A 20,359-nucleotide genomic window follows, 5' to 3' on the forward strand; every position below is an offset into this window, starting at 1 on the left:
TTTTCCTAAGAAACTGAGTGCTTGGGAAATGCAAAGGTTGATGGGGAAATGCTTGAAATCAATGTTCTGCCTGTGTAGTTTGAGGAACCTGACACTCAGAGAGAGTGTTCCTGGCTCTAGGTCCCTGGTCTTATGACTGCAGATCCAGTCTTACCACAATCCAGCCCACACTGCCTCTCCTCAAAGGGAGAAAGGGCATTGCTGCTGATCTCACCTCCTCCCTTCCCCCTCGGTGGTGGTGGGCCAGGACTCTCTGAAAGCGTGATCACGTGTTTAATTACTAGGTGAGTAACTGTGGGAGACTTCCTGGCAGATTATTAATAGAAGCTGAGGAAGGCGTGCGTGTTTAGCAACAGGCCAGCAGTTTGGGATGCCAGGCTGGCTTGGTCTCTCGGTTTCTGGAGTCACCTGAAAGACTTGACTCATCTCCTGGCTGAGGGCTTGGCTTCTCACTTCTGAGACACCCCATTCCCAAGGCAAATTGCTGTCTTGCCTCTCTCCTTACACTCATTTACATCCTCTGTTGTCAGGCTGCCTGCAGGAACTGAAGCTTCTAGACAAAGAGACCTGGGTTTAATCCTTGCAGACTTGAGCTACATTGTCTAACCTGTCGGGACCTCAGTCTCCTCATCTTTGAAATGGGCATGCCAATATCCAAGTCGTCACCCAGGACTTATGGAGATAATTGCCCAGCAGGAACTCAGGAAGCTGCCACCATTGCAACGACTATCATTCGGAGGCTGCCACGCTGGAAACTGCTGCCCACAGGCCCTGACAAAACTTCCTTTTCTGCAAATGTCTTTCCCAGGTCTTACCCCCTTTTCTCCATGTGGTGAGTGACGGGCCTATGAGGAAGGATAATGTATTGCAATATTAGAGAGTGAGGCTCTTTTTATTTTTTTCAGCAGGGCTCTTGGGAAGAAACCTGGTCATTTGAGCTCACTTGACTTGCAGTTTAGGGTTACTGGGCCCAAGGCAAGATACAGTCATTGCTGGCTTCTGTTTTGATAAAACTTAAGGCATGGAAGATTTGCATCAAGAATCCCAGAAGGGAAGGAGAGAAACTTAAAGGTGGAGAAGGAAGAATACTTTGCTTGCTTGAATTGGGACCAAGGTCCGGAGTTCTATTAGCAGTGGGGCCCCTTGCTCCTGCCCTGAAGAGGTAGAGGGGACGCTATGTCCTCAACCCACCTCTCTGGAGAGCCCGGTGCCCAGGCAGCAGTCCCTGCTCCGAAGAAACGCCGAGTTCCCCAAAGACTGTCACTCTATAACATAACCCGTGAAACTTGCCTGACACGGGTGCAGAGCAGCTGGGTGCCCACTCATGACAGAGACTGAATTTCCCACTGAGCCAGCAGAATGGGGGCTGCAAGTCCCTATGGATTTTTTAAAAAGTAAGGAAAATGGATATTTCTTGCACACCTGAACGCGTGGCCTCAGATCCCTGCCCACCACCCCTGTGTCGGGATCCCTGCATCACTGCAAGGGCCAGAGCACCAGTGCGTGAAGCTCCCGAGTAGAAAACGGGTCTTGAGAAGAAACGTCCATGATGACAGAGTGGCTGCAGTCCCGCGAAGGAGCAGCCCCGATGGCTAGACCTGCACCGTCTGATACAACAGCCAGTAGCCACCACGGGTCTGTGTTTAAATTTGTTCAAAGGAAATGAAATTTAAAATGAGCCATGTTTCAAGTGCTCAGTAACCCAGGTGACCAATGGCTACTGAGACTGGCCAGCGCACAGTTCTGTCATTGTAGACGTTCTGTTAGTCTACTGCTTTATTTGTCTAGACAATTCTGTCTAGAGTAAGTAACACAGGACAATTCCCCAAAAAGCACTGGGGAAAAACTTCCTTTACTCCTCTGGACAACAGGTGAAGACTGTTTCTGTTTTCAGGGACAGTTTAAACAATTTCTAACAGTCAATGTGGAGGAAGAGGCCTACAGTTACGCCTGGGGGTGGATATACTTTGTGTGGGGGAAGAATGTGTGTGCAGATAGCTTCTACCTGGCAGGCATGGGAAGTTTGTGGACATTTTGTTCTTCCAAACACATCTGTAGGCCCCTCTTCTGGAGGCCTTCCAGGCTGGCCTCTCCCGCCAAGTCTCCATTGCCCATGTGTCCCAGCCTCTCAGGAGGACTCTGAAAAAGGTATTTTAGAAGAACAATGTCACATGTAAGCCCCATTTTCTATTTACAGGCGTGTCTCTCCTCTGTGAGGGTTAGCTCTTTGAGAAACATTTCCTGGTCTCCAGTGTGTCCCAGCATCCAGAGCTTGGCTGTACACAGTAGAGGCTTAATAAGTGTTGATGAGCTGAGTGGGCACGTTGGCAGATGGCAGGCTGACTTGGGGTGGCTGCCTTTGACCTCCAACAAAGCTGGGTGTAAACTTCATCTTCTCCAGACGTCTTTGTGGCTCCAACCCCCAACTCTGGGCACAATGGGATTCCTAGATTCCGTGATTGCTTTCCTCGGTTCCCAGAATGGTTCTGGTGTCATAGGTGGAGGAGCTGAGGGATCCATAACCAGAAAACCGGGAGGGTTGGGAAGGGGAGGGCTCAGGCAGAAACTCAGCAGACAAAGTGGAAGAGGAAAGCCTCATGTGGGACGTTTGGGGTGGACAGGCCCTTCTGTCCAGTGATTTCCCCAGCAGTGGTGGGAAGCAAGTACCAGGCAGCACCTGTCCGTGTGGCTCAGAATCTTCAAAAATTTGTGCAGGGAGAATACAATGGAATATTTCACATGTGTCTTATATCCAAGTAACAGAAATTCCATTGCGGATAGGTGCTGGAGAAGCCTTTTATGAAGAAGTTTCCTAGGGCAAGATAGAAGGAGGAGGCAGGCCCAGGAGTCAGTCCCAGGCCTGGAGCGTAGGCCCTGCTCTGGGTGACCCCCCAGGCAGCCGGGTGACATCGCATCCATGGGTCTTGCTCAGCCCCCATCAGCTCCGCTGGTGGCATCTGGGGACTCCTCTGCAGAACGCTGGTGCAGGGCACTGTTTTCCCCGGTGGCCCAGCCCGACAGGTGTCTCCCTGGCTTCTCCGACAGCTTTGCCACCTTGCACCTGCTTGCCCGCTTGCTCAGTCACGTCCCCCTCGTCGGCCACGTTCTCCAGGCAGCTGCGTCAGCCTCCCAAGATGCAGGTAAGCCTTTGGCCTGGGGCCAGCGTCTCTGGCCTGGCTTACCTCCTGTGGGAGTGACTGTTAGCATTGCTGCCTCTACCCCAAAAGAAATCCCCAATTTTCACCCTTGGACACTCGTGTACTTTACCCACTACCAACAGTTTCATCTCTGCCTTTAAGCATTTACAGTTAAGATATCCACTGGTGTTGATTGAAATGCTTGTTTCAGTAAACTTGTAAGGCTGCATCCATTCATCACGCGTTTAGTCAGCTCAGGCCTGGTTTGTCCGACAGCGTGACCTGCTAGGAGCATAGTGTCAATTCCACTGAATGCTAGAGGTAGGGGCATAGACAGGAAGTTCGGCCTTTGAGGTCTGAGGAGGAGGTGGGCGGGTACTCACCATTATAATTGTAGCGTATGCTTAATGAGAGCAAATCCTGCGGCCCGCCCTGTTCTCAGTGCTCTCCGTATTGAAAGCCTCAGAACAGTCTTCTGAGGGAGATGTTACTATGCTAGCAGTTTTGTAAATGAGGAAAGTGAACACAGAGCTTAAGTGAGAAAAGCGTCACATCACAGAGCTTGTAGTAGTTTGCTAGTGCTGCCATAATACAGAGTGTGGGCTCAAACAACAGAAATGGATTCTCCCACAGGTCCGGAGGCCGGAAGTCCGAGATCAAGATGTCGGCAGGGTTGGTTTCTTCTGAGGCCTGTATTTGGCTTGTAGATGACTGTCTCCTCTGTGTGTCTTCACATGGCCTTCTCTCTGAACCTGTGGCCAGGTTTTCTGCTAAAGACACTAGTTACATTGGATTAGGTCACCCTAGTTATCATTTTAACTTCAGTTCCTCTGTAAAGACCTGTCTTCCAACACAGTCACATCCTGAGGTATGAGGGGTTAGGATATCATCCTATGAATTTGTGGGACACAATTTGGCCCATACTATAAGCTGTAGGTAACACAGCCAGGATTTAAATTCAGGCTGACAGGCTCTGAATCCATGTGCTGCCTCTCAGAGAGACTTCCCATCCTGGATAAAAGGGCTGCAGTGATTCTCTTCCCTAGGATGGGAGAATTTCCCAGAGTCAGGGTAGTGTGGGGAGTGAGTGGGAGACTGTTGGCGCCCTCCAACCTCCCTTGACAGCCCTGCAAGCCCTGGGCACCCCACACTCCCTGGATGTCCCAAAGCCCCAAACGCATTCTCTTTACATGACCAGGGAATTTCCTTCTTCTTTAGAAGAGACAGGGAGACCTACAAAGAAAAGACTCCCTTCTCTGCCAGGCACCTTTCTGGGTGCTTCCCCAGGGTACCCACCCGTTTTAAACAATAACCCTGGGAGTTAATGATTGTTATCCCCGGGGAGGAAATGGCACCAAGTTCTTTATCATCCTACCTTTCTCCTAAATCTCAGAGACATCTCGTCAGGGAATATTCTAGCTAGAAGGTCCTTATCAGTTACAGGATCCAACAGTTCTGTAGGTGAAAACACCAATGCTCAGAGAAGGATGTTGTTTATCGGAGTCACAAACCGGATTAAAGTCGGACGCATGACTTTAACTGTATGACTAGGAACTGTAAGAATACGGCAGCAGAGACTGTGTCTGTCTTAGTTACCCTGGATCCTCAGGATGGAGAATCAGATGACCACAGAGGAAACCCTTTCTACATAAGAGTTTTAAGAATTAATAAATAAATTACTCATCAATGAATACATTAATTCCCAGCCCAAGCCCTTGTTTTGGCCTCAAATAAAGAAATAATGAGTTGTGTTCAATTTCCTCTTCATCTTTCATAATAGAACACCAAATTTTAACAGATAACTAGCCCAAATAAATATTTCCCAGTTTCCCTTGCATGTGACTATGTTTCGGCCAATGCGATCTAATTAGAAGTGGTTGAAACTACCAGGCATGGTGGCTCACACCTGTAATCCAAGCACTTTGGAGGCCAAGGCGGGCGGATCACCTGAGGTCAGGAGTTCAAAACCAGCCTGACCAACATGGTGAAACCCCGTCTTAAAAAAAAAAAAAAAAGAAGTGGTTGAAACCTTCTAGAAAATATGCTTAAAGAAAAAGCATGTACAAGTTAATTTGTTTCTTCCTTTATGCTGGCAATAGTGAAATGCAATGGCTGGAGCTCCAGCAGTTACCACGGACCATGAGGTGACCTTAGGCATGAAACCAATGCAGCACAGAACAACAGAGAGAAGGAACCTGATTCATCGACACTCTGGGGCACCATACCAGCCCAGACAGCTCCTCAGAATGTCTCGGACACAACAGAGAAGTAAACGTCTATGCTGCTTAAACTGCTGTTATTTGGTTTTTGTTCTGTTACTCATAATTAGACATAATCTAAAGAGTACAAGTCTCTAATGAACGTGCCCTTTAGAGGCCACAGAGATTAGTCAAGAGCTCAGAACGTAAATCCAGATGCACTTGCTAAGGGTATGACCTTATACAAGTGACTTCACCATCTGGAATCTCAATTTACTCATCTGTAAAGTGGGGTTAGTAATAGCATTTATCCTCCTCCTCAGTGCTCCCTACGGAGGTGGCAGTCATCTCTTCCTCAGCATCATGGCCGCCCTCAGATCCTTTGTGAAGCCCAAGATCATCAAAAAGAGAACTAAGCAGTTCATCTGGCACCAGTCAGACTGATACGTCAAAATTAAGTGTAACTGGCAGGGACCCAGAGGTATTGACAACAGGGTTAGTAGGAGGTTCAGAGGCCAGATCTTGATGCCTAGAACTGGGAGCAAAAAAAAAAAAAAAAAAAAGCACATGTTTCCCAGTGGCTTCCGGAAGTTCCTGGTCCACAACGTCAAGGAGCTGGAAGTGCTGCTGATTTGCGAAAAATCTTACTGTGCTGAGATGGCTCACGATGCTGAGATGGCCTCCAAGAACTGCAAAGCCATCATGGAAAGATTCGCCCAGCTGGCCATCGGAATCACCAACTCCCATGCCAGGCTGCGCAGCAAAGAAAATGCGTAGACAGCTCATGTGTACGTTTTGTGTTTAAATAAAGCTGTAAAAACTGCCCCAAAGAAATAATAATAGCGTTTATCCCATGAGGTTGGTATAATCCACGGTGTGGATAAAGGGAGATACATCATATAAAGTAGAAGCTCATAACTCGCTGTGAGGCCCAGGCAGTGGTGTGCTCAGGAGAGATCCTGTCTTTAGCACCCAGGCCCCAGCATAGGACTGGGGTGGGATCAGTTTTTGTCAGATGATGATGATGATGGGAATGTTTTACTTACTGTCACAAGTGGCTGTGAGTCAGCTTGGCCTTGACTGAAAGGCAGCCCAGGAGTCCTGGCTGAACCTTCATCAATGAAGCAGAGGACTGCCAGGCAGAAAAAGGCACAGTGGGAACTTCCTTGATGATCCAGTCTTTACCAGCTTGGAGGGTTTTGTGAAAAGGTGGGTGGTTCCATAGGGATGTGGGCTGACCATTCCACTGTGCGGCAGAAATGAGAACAAAACAAAATAGGTTTTAATTGTGAAACCGTGTCCATCCAAATTAAAGAGTTCTACCACTCTATGCCCCCAACTATGTTCCAGCACTTCAAGTTAAGGAATAAACAGAAATCAGATCCAGACACGTTTCGTTTGGGAGCATTTGTTCTGCCTCATAACTGTTGTTTAAACAGGCAAGAAATTTACTAAGTCAGCTTACTAGCTCTGCGACCTTGGGAAGAAGCCATTTAAACTCTCTGAGCCTTAATTTTACCACTGTGCAATGGGGGTGGTAGCATCTACCTCAAAAGATGGGTAAAAAGAAGGGATTAAATAGATTGTCTAGCAAACAGTCAGTACTTAATAAACATCTCCATCCCTTCCCTTTCCCCCAGAGCCCCCACAGCAGAGCCTAAAGAACCAGTGCCAAGTGAACAGGATACACAGAATTTATTTCAGGAGTATAAATGCAGGCTGGGTACAGTGGTTCATACATGTAATCCTGTAATCCCAGCACTTTGAGAAGGCAAGGCAGGAGGATAAGTTGATTCCAGGAGTTTGAGACCAGCCTGTGGGACCCCATCGCTACAAAAAAATACAGAAATTAGCTGGATGTAGTGGTGCATGTCCATAGTCCCAGGTACTCGGGAGACTGAGGAAGGAGGATGGCTTGAGCCCATGAATTTGAGGCTGCAGTGAGCTGTGATTGTGCCACTGCACTCCAGCCTAGGTGACAGAGCAAGATCCTGTCGCCAAAATAAAGAAATAAAATAAAAAGTGCAAATGCAGGAGAACATTTGTGGGTCCTACAGAGTCTTCTGACGAAAGGTGAGCCAGGCAAGGGTCGAGCTCCTGTCAGGTGAGAGTCCCTCCAGGTACAGCGGGACCTTGCAGGAAAGCTCTGACCGTGACCTGGTCCACCTCACACCAAAGACAAATGTTTTGATGTTAATTAAATAATGCAAAAGTGGCCTCTATTTTAATGTTCTTTAAAATTAAATATTGAAAGTATTTTCTATTGTCATTTTTGATAGAATCTGAGAAATCAGAGGAACCAAGATTGTGATGGGACTTTAAATATCTAAGTAGAATTGCTAAGTGGATTTCACCTCTCCTGCATGACGGCCAATGGATAATGGACAATGGCTGTCTGGAGCATGCCATTGAGAAGAATTCTCCATGTCGTAGGGTAGACTAATGATGTCTAGGGTAGAATAGCAATTTCTACCCTAAGCATAGAGTAGAAATGTGACATGTACACATGGTTAGGGTATTTGCCATTCCTGAATTAGTCCTTTTGCCCCATCTGGCTCAACCTAGACTATATGAACATAACCAGTTATCTAATGAGGCTAGATAATAGCTAGGTAGTTGCTCAGAGATCTCTCCTCGGTGGAAGTCTCCACTAGGCAGAGCTGAAAGTGAAAGATATATTAACACATGGAGCCCACATGGTTACCCTGAACTAAGCACAAAATGCCAAGCACTTTACATGCATTATTTCTAATCCTCCCAAGAATTATCTAAGTTGGGCACAAGTGTACCCATTCCATAGATTAGGAAACTGAGTTCTCATGAGCTTCAGTGATTTGCCTGGAGTTACCCTTACTTAACTGTTGAGCATCAGAGCTGGAAGCTGCTCCCTTATCTAACACGGAAACCCACACTGTCTTTCCTTGGGCTATACTGTGTTCCCAGGAAGGAAAGGGAGTGGACCGTCTGACCAGGTGATGGCTGACAGAAGCTCTCTTGTTCCTCTGCTATGCTGGGTTGTCTGGACAATCTCCTCGGGTCTCTATTTGGCTTTGACTCTGGGACACAACCTTGGCTTTTGCCACAGACAGCTGGGTGTGTCCTCCAGTTGGGCAAGGTTGGTAAAGCCTGCGTTTTGCCCCAGACAGGTCAGCTCAGGCCAGAAGCACGTTCTTCACGGACTCACCTTGAGAAAACCACTTCTCTGCAGGCAGAGGCAGGGACGGGTGCTGACTCAGGGCTGCCCGCATGGTCTGGGGGTGCTGACTCAGGGCTGCCTGCATGGTCTGGGGTTGCTCATTCTTGCAGAGCTGTGAGTGTCGGCCAGCCCTTCCCCTGTGAGCGGAGACTCTGAGGGGCCTCTCCAGGCTCCTCCTTGGAGCGCAGGAGCCATTCCTTCCCTCTGCACGCCTCCATCTCTGCAGTGACTTTGAGCTAACTTTGCAAAGCTTTCAATGTTTATCAAGTAACTTTGAATAGGAAATACGTTTCAATAGCTTACAAAATAAGCAGTATCAAAAGGGGCACAGGAAAAGCTCTTATTCCCATTTTTGCCCTCATCCACTGAGTTCCCCACCCCCCTGTAATAACTACCTTTATTACCTTCCTGAGATTCCTACAGAAAACAAACATGTATGAAGGCATATACTTATCACCACCCACTTCCGTCGTACAAAGTAGCATACCGTAAACACCTCTTGCATCCCATGTCAAGTACCAATATATCCCAAATCTCCTATAATATACAAAAATATTTTTATTTTTTGACATTTACATATATTCCATTGAATGGATATACTAGGATTATTTAATTAGTCTCTTCTTGATGGATGTTATGTATGTTTCCAACTTTTTACTACAAGCAATGCTGCAATAATTTGTCACTTAGTAACTGGGCAAGTTTATCAGTTAGATAAATTCCCAGAAGTGAGATTGATGGCTCAAAGGGTATATATGCTTTTATGGCTTTGCTAGTATTCCAAAATTGCCCTCTGTACGGTTTGTGCCAATATACACTCTCACCAGCCATTTACCAGTTTCCACCCAACCTCACAAACAGAATGTATTGTCAATGTTTAACATTTTTACCAATCTGATAGATGAAAAATGGAATCTCTGTATTGTTCTAATTTGATTATCTCTTATGTGTGTCTTCTGTATTTTAAAAACCATTTATGTTTTTTACTGTGAACTTTCTATTCATATCTTCTGCCTTTTTTTCTTTTTAGTTATTACTCTTTTTATTATATCTGAGAGCTCTTTACATATGAAGATTAAGAGCTTTGGCTGTATTATGACTTGCAAATATTTTGTCTAGTTTGATCTTGTCTTTTGATTTTGCTAATGGTTTTATTTTGCTAGTTAGAAATTTTTTTAAATCATATATTGTAAAATTTATTAATCAATTCTTTTATGAATATTGGATTCTGAACCATTAAATAAACCTTCATACTCCACATTTTCTTCTAATATTTTTACAGTTTGAAATTTTGTACTTAAATACTTTATCTATTTGGAGTTTATTCTAGTGTATGAAGTGAACTATGTTTAGACAGATATTCAGTTGACCTACTATCCTTTATTAAATACCTTTTCTCTGCTGACTTAACATACCACTTTTATCTTATTTTGTTCTATATTATAGAATGTACTTTACTGTATCAATGAACTTTCTCTCCTGTTCCACTGGACTATTTATGTAACAGTGCAATCCTAATTTAATTAATGGTTAATTAAATTCATTAATTATTGGACTCAATGACATATTTTAATATCTGATATGACTGGACCCCTAGTCATTGTTCTTTTTGTTTAGATTTGTCCTTGTTTTCAATATGAACTTTAGAATCATCTAGTCTACATTTTTCTTTTTTTTTTTAAGACAGGGTTTCACTCTATCGCCCAGGCTGGAATGCTATAGTGCAATCTCAGCTCACTGTAACCTCCACCTCGAAAGTTCAAGCAATTCTTCTGCCTCAGCCTCCAGAGTAGCTGGGATTACAGGAGCCTGCAACCACACCTGGCTAATTTTTTGATTGCTGTACAGGAATGCTTTTAGTATAAACTGGGTTTTGCCATGTTGGACAGGCTGGTCTCAAACTCCTGATCTCAGGTCATTCGCTCACCTCGGCCTCCCAGAGTGTTGGGATTACAGGCGTGAGCCACGGCGCCCAGCCTATCTAGTCTACTTCTAAAACCAAAAGCAAAACTTAATAATTTTGTTAAGATTACACTAAATTTAGAAACCAACCTAGAAAGGTTTGGCATTGTTACACAATTGAATTTCCCTAACCAAGAACAGATTACATCATTTCCTTTGTTCAAGTATACTTTTGTGTTTTATATGATTAATGTAATAAATTATATTAATAGATTTTATAATTTTGAACACATTCTTGAATTCTTGCATAAATTTGATCGGATCATAATGTTTAATTCTCTTAGTGTCATGCTAGATTTTATTTGTTGATATATTATTTAAAATTTTTGCTTTAACATCTATTAGGGAGACATTGTTTTTTTCTTTTTTTGTGAAATCCTTCTCAAGATTTGGTGTTGATGTGTTTTTCATTTCGTGAAAGAATTATCTAGTTTCCCATTTCTCTATCTACTGGAATAATAGAAATCGCCTGGGAATGATTTACCTTTTAAGGATTTGGCAGGCATCCTTTGCAAAAACATCTTTTTTCTTTTTGCTGGGAAATGGGAAAGAAGAGATGGTTAACTTTCTGGCAACTTTTTATATTTATTCTCTGGTGATTATAAAGTTTGAATTTTCATTATTTTCTGGGGTCAATTTTCATAATTTTTTTTTCTAGAAAGGTTTTTATTTCACCAGAGTTCCTAACATTTTTTTCAAGTTTATTTGTACTATGAAAAATTTTAGGCGTATATAAAGTTAGGAAAGAATAGTATACTGAGCTCCACGCACTCAGGACCTAGCAACCATCGGTTTGAGGTCACTCCTGTTGCATCTGGAATCCCACCCTACTTCCCCCCACCCTCCTCCTGAGTCTGGAGTATTTTGAAGCAATCCTGGGATGTTGTATTCTTTTGCTTGGAAAACTTTCAGGCTGTGTCACTAAATCATAAGTATTGTTTTTTAAACAGGAAATCATTCAGTTATTTGTTAAAATAAGGGTCCAAATAAGCTCTAGGCAATTGCACCTGCTGGATATGTGTCTTAAATCTCTTCATTTATAGATTTTCCTATAAATCTCACCTCCTCCTCTCCCAGATATCTTTCCTCAAACTTTATTTGTTAAATAAACAAGTTCATCTTCCTGATAGGCTTTTTTTTTTTTTTTTTTTTTTTGAGATGGAATTTCACTCTGTCACTCAGACTGGAGTACAGTGGCACGATCTTGGCTCACTGTAGCCTCCACTTCCCAGGTTCAAGCGATTCTTCTGCCTCAGCCTCCTGAGTAGTGAGGACTGCAGGTGCATGCCACAACGTCTGGATAATTTCTGTATTTTTAGTAGAGGTGGGGTTTCATCACATGGGCCAGGCTGATCTTGAACTCCTGATCTCAAGTGATCCACCTACCTTGGCCTCCCAAAGTGCTGGGATTACAGGCATGAGCCACAACACCTAACCTTCCTGGTAGACTTTCTATAGTCCGAAATGTACTGATTTTCTCTCTAGGTATCATTTAGCATGTTCTTATTTCCCCTCTATTGGTCCAACTGGAGACTAGATCAAATTCAGGTTCTGTTTTTTTTTTTTTTTTTTTTCTTAATTGGCTAAGAGTACATTATAAGTGGTGATGTGTCAAATTTATTTGAAAGTTGAGCAATGTGGTCTCTTGATTTTTTAAATTTTCTTTCTTTTTGCGATTATTTGCTACTTCTAATTTCCTATTTATTGAATCTTTTTTCCCATTTTTTCTTAAGCAGGTTGGATTACAGTTTACAGTTTATCTTTTTTGTCTTACTGTTTTACAAATCAATACATATTAGTTTCACTTATTAGTTTGCTTTCTGCTTTTATCCTTAAAGTTACTTCTCTCTAGTCATGTATTTCAATGTTCTTTTTCTAACTTTTGTGTTTAATGCATACTTTATTTTATTTAATTTTACAGAATTATTTAAGTCTATGAATTTTCCTCTGAGCAATATTTATCTCCATTCCTATGTTTGACTGCATTATTCCTTAGACATTTTGCAGTTTGGGTTTGCATTTCCTTTTTGACCAAAGAGTTATTTAGAAGAGAACTTTTTAGAGTTTCCAGGTAAAAGAGGCTATAGTTTTATTATTAATTTTTAGTCTTATTGCATTATCGTCAGTAAATGGTTCATATTATTCTGACATTTTGGAATTTATTAAGGTTTCATTTGTGGCCCAGTATGTTCAGTTGTATATGTTTTAAAAACATCTAAAAAGGCAGGCTGAGACAGGAGAATTGCTTGAACCCGGAGGTGGAGGTTGCAGTGAGCCAAGATCGCACCACTGCACTCCAGCTTGGGCAACAAGAGCAAAACTGTGTTTCAAAGAAACAGAACAAACAAACAAAAAAACCCCTAAAAGCTAAAAAAGAAATACATTCTGTTTTTAGGGCACAGCATTTGAGCATTTGAAATATATGCCAAATGTAGTTTATACATTATATTTTAAATTCTCTATTTGAATTTTTGGATCTGTCAGGGATTTAAATAAAAATAAATTAAATTCTCCTAATAACCAGCATGTTTTTGTTTCTTTTAACTCCTATAATTTGTACTTTACGGGTATTATTACTATTATATTTAGTTATCAATACTTGTAACTTTAATGTAGTATTCCCATTCTGTCTTACGTAACGCTTTTTTGCGAGAACTCCACTTTGTCTGATATTTAGATCGTGACCACTGCTTTCTCTTGGTAGCTTTTGCCTGCAAATGTTGTACATCTTTGTATTTTCAACTTGTATGAAACACTTAATTTTAGATATGTCTAAATGTGACACATTATACATTGAGTTTTTCTCTGTAGTTTAATTTGGAAACTTTTTTCTTTAATAGGCAAACTAAACTCATTTATAGTGATATGACAAATAACATTGAGTCTTTTTAAATATGATTTTATGTATTGTTTTCTATTTTAATCGTTTAAAAATTGAACATGTGGTCTGTGTGTTTGTGTTTGTGTGTGTGTATGTGATTCTTATAAAATTTGGAAAGTTAATATTTTTATTATAACACCCATCTGCATAATTATACCTTGATCTATTTCTTTTTTATATTATTATTATACTTTGTGCAGATCCTGCAGGATTGTTACATAGGTATACACATGCTGTGGTGGTTTGCTGCCTCCTTCCCCCCATCCTTGGTCTATTTCTTCAGTTTCTTTTTGTTCACTCCCATAAGTAATAATAAAATTCACATTCCCCCATCAGATTTCAGTTAAGACGATTATTTTTCTTAGCAGTACCTTTTACCTATTAAATGTGCTTAGACCTCTACTATTTGATGTGTCAACTGTAAAAATAATTCTTAGACTTCCAGTTATTGCAGATGAAGACATCAGCAAAATTACCATACTTCCCACCCATTTTTTGTTAGTTGTGTTTGCATTCAGCTCTGTCACCTAAACTCCGTTTTTGTTTTAGCCTCAGTTTTCCAGTTAAATACATTCCATGCTCCCAATCAATCTTTTGTCAAAGTTCTCCATGACATTTTGGTGAGCAGAAATGAAGTTCGTCTTTCAGTACTTCCTTCCTGCAAAAAGGACTCATGAGAACATTTCCTGAGTTCTTGCAAATTTATACCTGTTTGTCTTTAAGACCAACCTTGCTGGGTATAAATCCTTGTCTCACACATTCTTTTCTCGAAGGTATTATGGTGTTGTGTTGTTCAGCTTTATATTCTGGTACTGAATCTTCTGATATTGAGTTGCTGTGGCCTGTAGGAAATCAGCCTGATTTTTAACCCCTCTTTATATGTGTCTTGAGCTTTTTGCCTGGCTGGTCAAATAATTATTTATTTACCTTTAGTTTTACAATGACTTTATAGGCATATATCATCAGTATTTACAACTTTGAGTCAGTTTTCTGTGATATAGAGTACCCTTTGAATATATAGATTCAAGTCTTTTATTTGAGGAAAATAAATAAGTTGGTCTCAATATTCACAAATTGCATTTAATAGTTTCTACCAAATAGGGTGGTTGTGAAGATTCCTGAGCTAATGCATGGGAACCACATGTTTCAGTGTCTAATTTCATCTTGAGAAATAAAATTATTATCATTATTAGTAGTAGTATTTAAGAAGTATTGAATGAGTACCTTCTCTTGGTTAAGCACAAAGTAATGCCAAAAATAGGTAAGTCACACCCATTATCCTTAAATACTGATGTGTGGTCATGATGTGGTGTGTGCTTTCACCGTGTAAACACATAATGCCAAAGATCCCCGAGGAAGGATGCAGGAACTAAGAGGATAATGACATTTTCATGGAAGTAGAGACTTTAATTAAGTTGAAGGTTGAATGTTATTAAATTTTATATGGGAGTGAGATGATGAAATCAAGTGAAAAGTAGGCAGGGGCATTTTGGGCAAGAAGAACTGCATGAACCAAGGCTTGGAGGTGTGAGAGACCACGGTATGTTTGAGAAAGTGCATATGGCTATAGGAAGGAAGAGTGATGGGTGGAAAGGTGAGAGAAGCAGTTGGAGGGACACTGTGTCTTGCAAAGTCCTGGGAGCTAGGGAGGAGCTGGGCTTCATGATACAGGATGTGAGGGGCTTCTGCAAGACCATAAACAGAATATCCTGGGTACGTGGTGGCTTTGCATTGCTCACTCTGGCTACAGGAGGGGCAATGGATTGTGGAGAGTGGCAAGACCAGGAAGGATAGGGAGGGGACAGTTCCACTCATCTAGGTGAGACGTGCTGTTATTCTGGCCTTCAATTACGTCTGTGTTAGTTAATTCTCACATTGCTAAAAATATCTGAGACTGGGCAATGTATAGAGAAAGGAAGTTTAATTTGCTCATAGTTCTGCATGCTGTACAGGAAGCATAGCGACTCCTGCTTCTGGGGAGGCCTCAGGAAACTTAACAAGCATGGTGGAAGGGGAAAGGGAAACAGTCATATCTTCCACGGCCATAGCAGAAGCAAGAGAGAGAGGGGAGGTGCCACACACTTTTAAGGCACCTCTCAATATCCTAGATACATATTTTGCACATGAAATGAATGAATACACAAAGAATTCTGCCACAGTTTAAAAACAAAGAAACAGAAACTGGCAGAGCAAAGCTACAGTCACAGCCCTCTGTGACTTATGGCTGAGTGTCTTCAAAGACAGAGGCAGCATGGGGGAGGTGGCCCATTGACCACAAAGGCCCTGCTGGGAGAGCACACACTTACAGCAGGTCTAGATGAAAGGCCAAGCTCCTGAGCTCAGAGCCCTGGAGGGAGCTGAGAAGAAACTGTGAGAGGGAAGATGCACATAGCTTCAGATACCTCAGAAAGTGCTATCTGCTTACCTTCTTAGTGTGGAAGAATTTGAGGTTCTGCTCCTGCTTGGTGGAAACTAAAACAGCACCTACGGATAAGTAACTCCATCTCCTTGCTGCTTAGGAAGATACCCAGGTTTGCAGAGGGACAAGACCTGCCCAAGTCACACAGTAAGGAGAGGGAGGGACCAGGACTGCAGAGAAAGTTTAAAATCACATGTAATTGTCAGGGCATTCCTACTGGCCTTTTCATTCACACCCCTGTTACTAAAATTGCAGGGTTGTCTTTTGAAACAGCCCCTTGAATGCCACATCCCTCAGTCTACGTGGCTCCAAACTGTCTCTGAGTCCATGCAGGTTGCTCCAGTGTTGGCTATCAGGAAACATTCTCCTCTGCCCAACCCTCAACAAGAACTCATTCATTCAAAAGTAATTTCCTGAGCATCCCTCCTGTCTGAAGGACGGTGACACGAAGGAATAAGGTGCTGTCCATGACCTTGAGTTCATAGTCTGCCAACAGAGGCAAACATGGGGGACAGCCTCATCCTGATGGCAATAGGTGGAAAGACGTTTGTGCCGTTTTTAACAACCACAGAAATAGTTATACAGTTGGAGAAACTGGCAGTTGGTCTAAAGAAGCTTGCCTGGAATGCTCAAGTCAAAATGAGAAAGCTGAGAAAACACAGCATGGTCTCTTAGGTGACTTGAGACTCTCTCATAAAGCTGCCCATATGGTTTCCCTTCTCCTCCAAGGCCCCAGGTAGAATTGGGCTTCCCAGCCCCCTGAAGACTGTCGCATGACCAGGCGTGGCCAGTGGGCCAATGAGGTGCGAGCATAAGTGACTGCTGGCACCTGCAGGTGGCACCTCCAGTGTCCGCTCCGCAGGCCCCCTTTTTCCTGCGGCAATGCTGAGCAGTAATGCTCCTGATGGTGATGCCCCGACCAGCTCAGGCCATAAAGGTAGGACAAGTGTGTGAGCCCTCCCCTGCTCCATGACAGCTACATAGGGAAAGTGAGAAATAAACTTGTGTTGGTTAAAGTCACCGAGATTTGGGTTTTTACTGAAGCACAATCTGATGTGTCCTAACTGATACCACCCAACCCCAAATGACTTTACTCACAAAGTCAACAATTTGACCCTTAGAAATTTTTTTTTCCAGGGCAAAGATTGATACATTTTATTATATTAGTCAGGTGTAGCTAGTTTATGCAACACCAAAAAATCCCTAAACTAAGACGGATTTACTTCATGCTCAGACCAGAGTCAGATTTGAGTCAGGTGGCTCTGCTCCACATTGTACCTGTGCCATCAGGACACATAGCCCGCAAGGCATATTGACTCATAACTGACAAAAGCCGCTCTGCTCATAGTCCATCAGCCAGAAATAAACACACGGCCCGAAACTAGCTGAAAGGATCTGGGATGGTCAGTGTTATACATCAACTTGAATGGGCCACGAGATGCCCAGATTAAGCATTCTCTTGGGTTGTGTCTGTGAGGGTGTTTTAGGATGAGATTAGCATTTGAATCAGCAGACTCAGTGAAGTAGATGGCCCTCCCAATGTGGGTGGGCACCATCCAGTCCATCGACGGCCTGAATAGAGCAAGGCAGAGGAATGGAGAGTGTTCCCCCATTTTTACAGCATTACTGCTTGAGTTGTAACATCACATCTCACCTTCTCCTGCCCTCACAATGGGATTGACATCATTGGCTCCCCTGGTTCCAGGCCTTTGGACTGGGATGGGATTATACCATGGGATCCACTGAGTCTCCAGCTTGCACATGGCAAATCATGGAACTTCTCACTCTCTATAATCACATGAGCCAATTCCTCACAATAAAGCTCTCTCCTCTCTCTCTCCATACGTATGTGTATATATCAGGTCCCTCTGCTGTGGACCCAGAACATGATCAATTTCAACACTGCCCCTGCAGACAGCAGGTAGGAGGTATTCTTGGGTATTTGTCATGCTGAACTAAATGACTTTTACCTGTGTAACCTCAAGGAAGTCCTATTACCTCTCCATGTCTATGTTCCTATGTCTGTAGAATGAGAATAATACTGCAATCAATCTGATAGGATTCTTGTGAGGAATCAACAAATTAATATATAGGAAGCATTTAGAAGTCCCTGACACAAATTATGCAAGTGCTAGCTATTATTTTTATTATCGTTATTTACCATTATCTACCTTTCTTCTACAAACCCTGTGTGAACCACAGTCTGCTACTGTGAGTTACATGGGTATGCCACCGTACCCTGCATCCGTCATTTGTTTGATGTACAAAAATTACTTCATATCCCACCCTACTTAAAAATTTGCTACTGAGTCAGGCTAAAGGTATGAAAGGAAAAATGTGCCAGTGGACATTCACGCAGGTAAATCAGTCGTTTCTGATGACCTGAGCTCAGAACCTAGCTACATGTTACACAGACACTCAGAAGGGCTTTTGTGCACACCGTTAATATTTCCTAAATTTTCTAGGAAGCAGCTACAGTGTGAAGTGAGAGAAGCCTGTGCTTTGTCTGGCCTGGAGTTCTTTCAAGAGCTGCTTGCTGTTTGGGAAAATTACAACACTCACGGCAATTCTACTCACAGTCTTTGAATCACCAGCAAAACACGCTCAAGTTGGTCTGTGTTTATGGCTGAGCATTTACAGTGGTTTCCTATTCATAGGTGTTGGTAATCTGACTGTTTCATCACGTCTTCCAGTATAGTCATGCCCAAGCACTTGCATATTTAGAAATGTACTACAAATCATTTTCCTTTATTTCTCCTTTGTATATAAAACTGCATTATATCTATTATCTTAAAATTATGTATGTAAGGAGATCATACGATGTATAATTTGGATTTCAGATAGTAAGGAATATCTAGTTTACAAAGAGAAATGGGTCATGAGTTTTAGTTCTTTTCTAGGATATGGATGGGTCAGAAAGAAGAAGCTCGCACAGAGGGTGTGGTGGAATTCCAGGTATGTAAACAGCGCTTAGAGAAGTTACCCTATGCTCCTCTATCATTCTTCCCTGGCCTTCTGCAATCTATTTTCTTCCAGCTTCTAAGACATTGGCAGTATCCATGCATCTTTGCCTTTTAAATTATCTAGAAATAATTATGTTTCTTGGTTCTTGTACCCCAGTGGGTTTTTTTTTTTTTTTTTTTTGAGACGGAGTTTTGCTCTTGTTCCCCAGGCTGGAGTGCAATGGCGCGATCTTGGCTCACCGCAACCTCCACCTCCTGGGTTCAGGCAATTCTCCTGCCTTAGCCTCCTGAGTAGCTGGGATTACAGGCACGCGCCACCATGCCCAGCTAATTTTGTATTTTTAGTAGAGACGAGGTTTTACCATGTTGACCAGGATGGTCTCGATCTCTTGACCTCATGATCCACCCGCCTCGGCCTCCCAAAGTGCTGGGATTACAGGCGTGCGCCACCGTGCCTGGCCTGTTTTTGTTTTTTTAGAAGAAACAGCACTGGGTTAGGAGATGGAGGACCTCAGTTTGAGTCTGCTGGTGACATTGGGACACTACACTTGTCTGGGTCTCTGCTTCTTCATCTGCAAAAGTGAGAGTAATCATCTCATTTCTGAGCAGGGAGTGTTTTGAGCTCTGTAAGAGCTGCAGGAATACAAGGTAGCAGGCCCAGGAGGGTGGAGATCACAGCCCCTGAAGAGAATAAATCAGGCCTGCTGGAGAGCAAGGCATGCTGGGAGGAGCTCAGGCTGGCTCTGCTCCTCAGAAGGCCTTTGGACTCAGGTCTGCTCTCCGAGCCTCAGTTTCCCCATCTGCAAAGCAGGTACAGGGGCAGACCTAACTAGATGGACTCTCAGGTTCTTTTGCCCACAGAAGCGCTGCAGAATTAATTTAAAGGTAGATTTGTCCATGGAAAGGAGAAATATATTTACTCAGAAGAGATAGTTTCTATGATGGTTTAATTTTGTGTCAACTTGCAGGGCCAAGGGGTTAATGCCCTGATTCACCTTTTTTTTTTTTCCTGGTGTCTGTGCAGGTGTTTCTGGATGAGACTAGCATTCAAGTTGGGGGACTTAGTAAAGCAGATGGCTCTTCCCAATGTAGGTGAAAACCATCCAATCCATTGAGGGCCTGAACAGAGCAAAGAGGCAGAGGAAGGAGGGAGAGATTCATCCCTCTTGCTTCCTGCATGCCTGGTGGAGCTGGGACATCTCACCTTCTCTTGCCCTTGTGCTGGGACTTACAGCATCAAATTGCCTTGTTCTCAGGCTTTTGGACTCAGGCTGGAATTACACCACTGGCTTTCCTGGGTCTCTATCTGGTGGATGGAATATGGTGAGAATTCTCAGCCTCCACAACCACATGGGTCAATTCCTCACAATCCTTTCATTAATTTATATCTGTATCTACGTATATCTATATGTCTTTCCTATTGGTTCTGTTTTTTTGGAGAGCCATAATGCATTCTATTCTAATGATGGAAGGAAGCTAAGCCCCAATTGTACCGCAGGTCTAGGAATCACGTTGGAAGAAATAGTCTCTTAGTGGAAGGTGATAGTGGTCATTTCACATGCTGTGGAAGCTCCCAGGCAAGGGACATTGTGTCTGAAACACA

General features: G+C 43.0%; 1 pseudogene; it reads left to right on the forward strand.

The window, feature by feature from the left end:
* The first annotated feature begins 359 nt into the window (after window positions 1-359).
* Window positions 360-6,716, forward strand: LOC105723788 (large ribosomal subunit protein eL32-like; annotated as a pseudogene).
* The last annotated feature ends 13,643 nt before the right edge of the window (window positions 6,717-20,359 follow it).

This window comes from Aotus nancymaae, unplaced genomic scaffold, assembly GCF_030222135.1.
Source record: "Aotus nancymaae isolate 86718 unplaced genomic scaffold, 86718_ANA_hifiasm-v0.15.2.pri h1tg000036l, whole genome shotgun sequence".
Taxonomy (NCBI): domain Eukaryota; kingdom Metazoa; phylum Chordata; class Mammalia; order Primates; family Aotidae; genus Aotus; species Aotus nancymaae.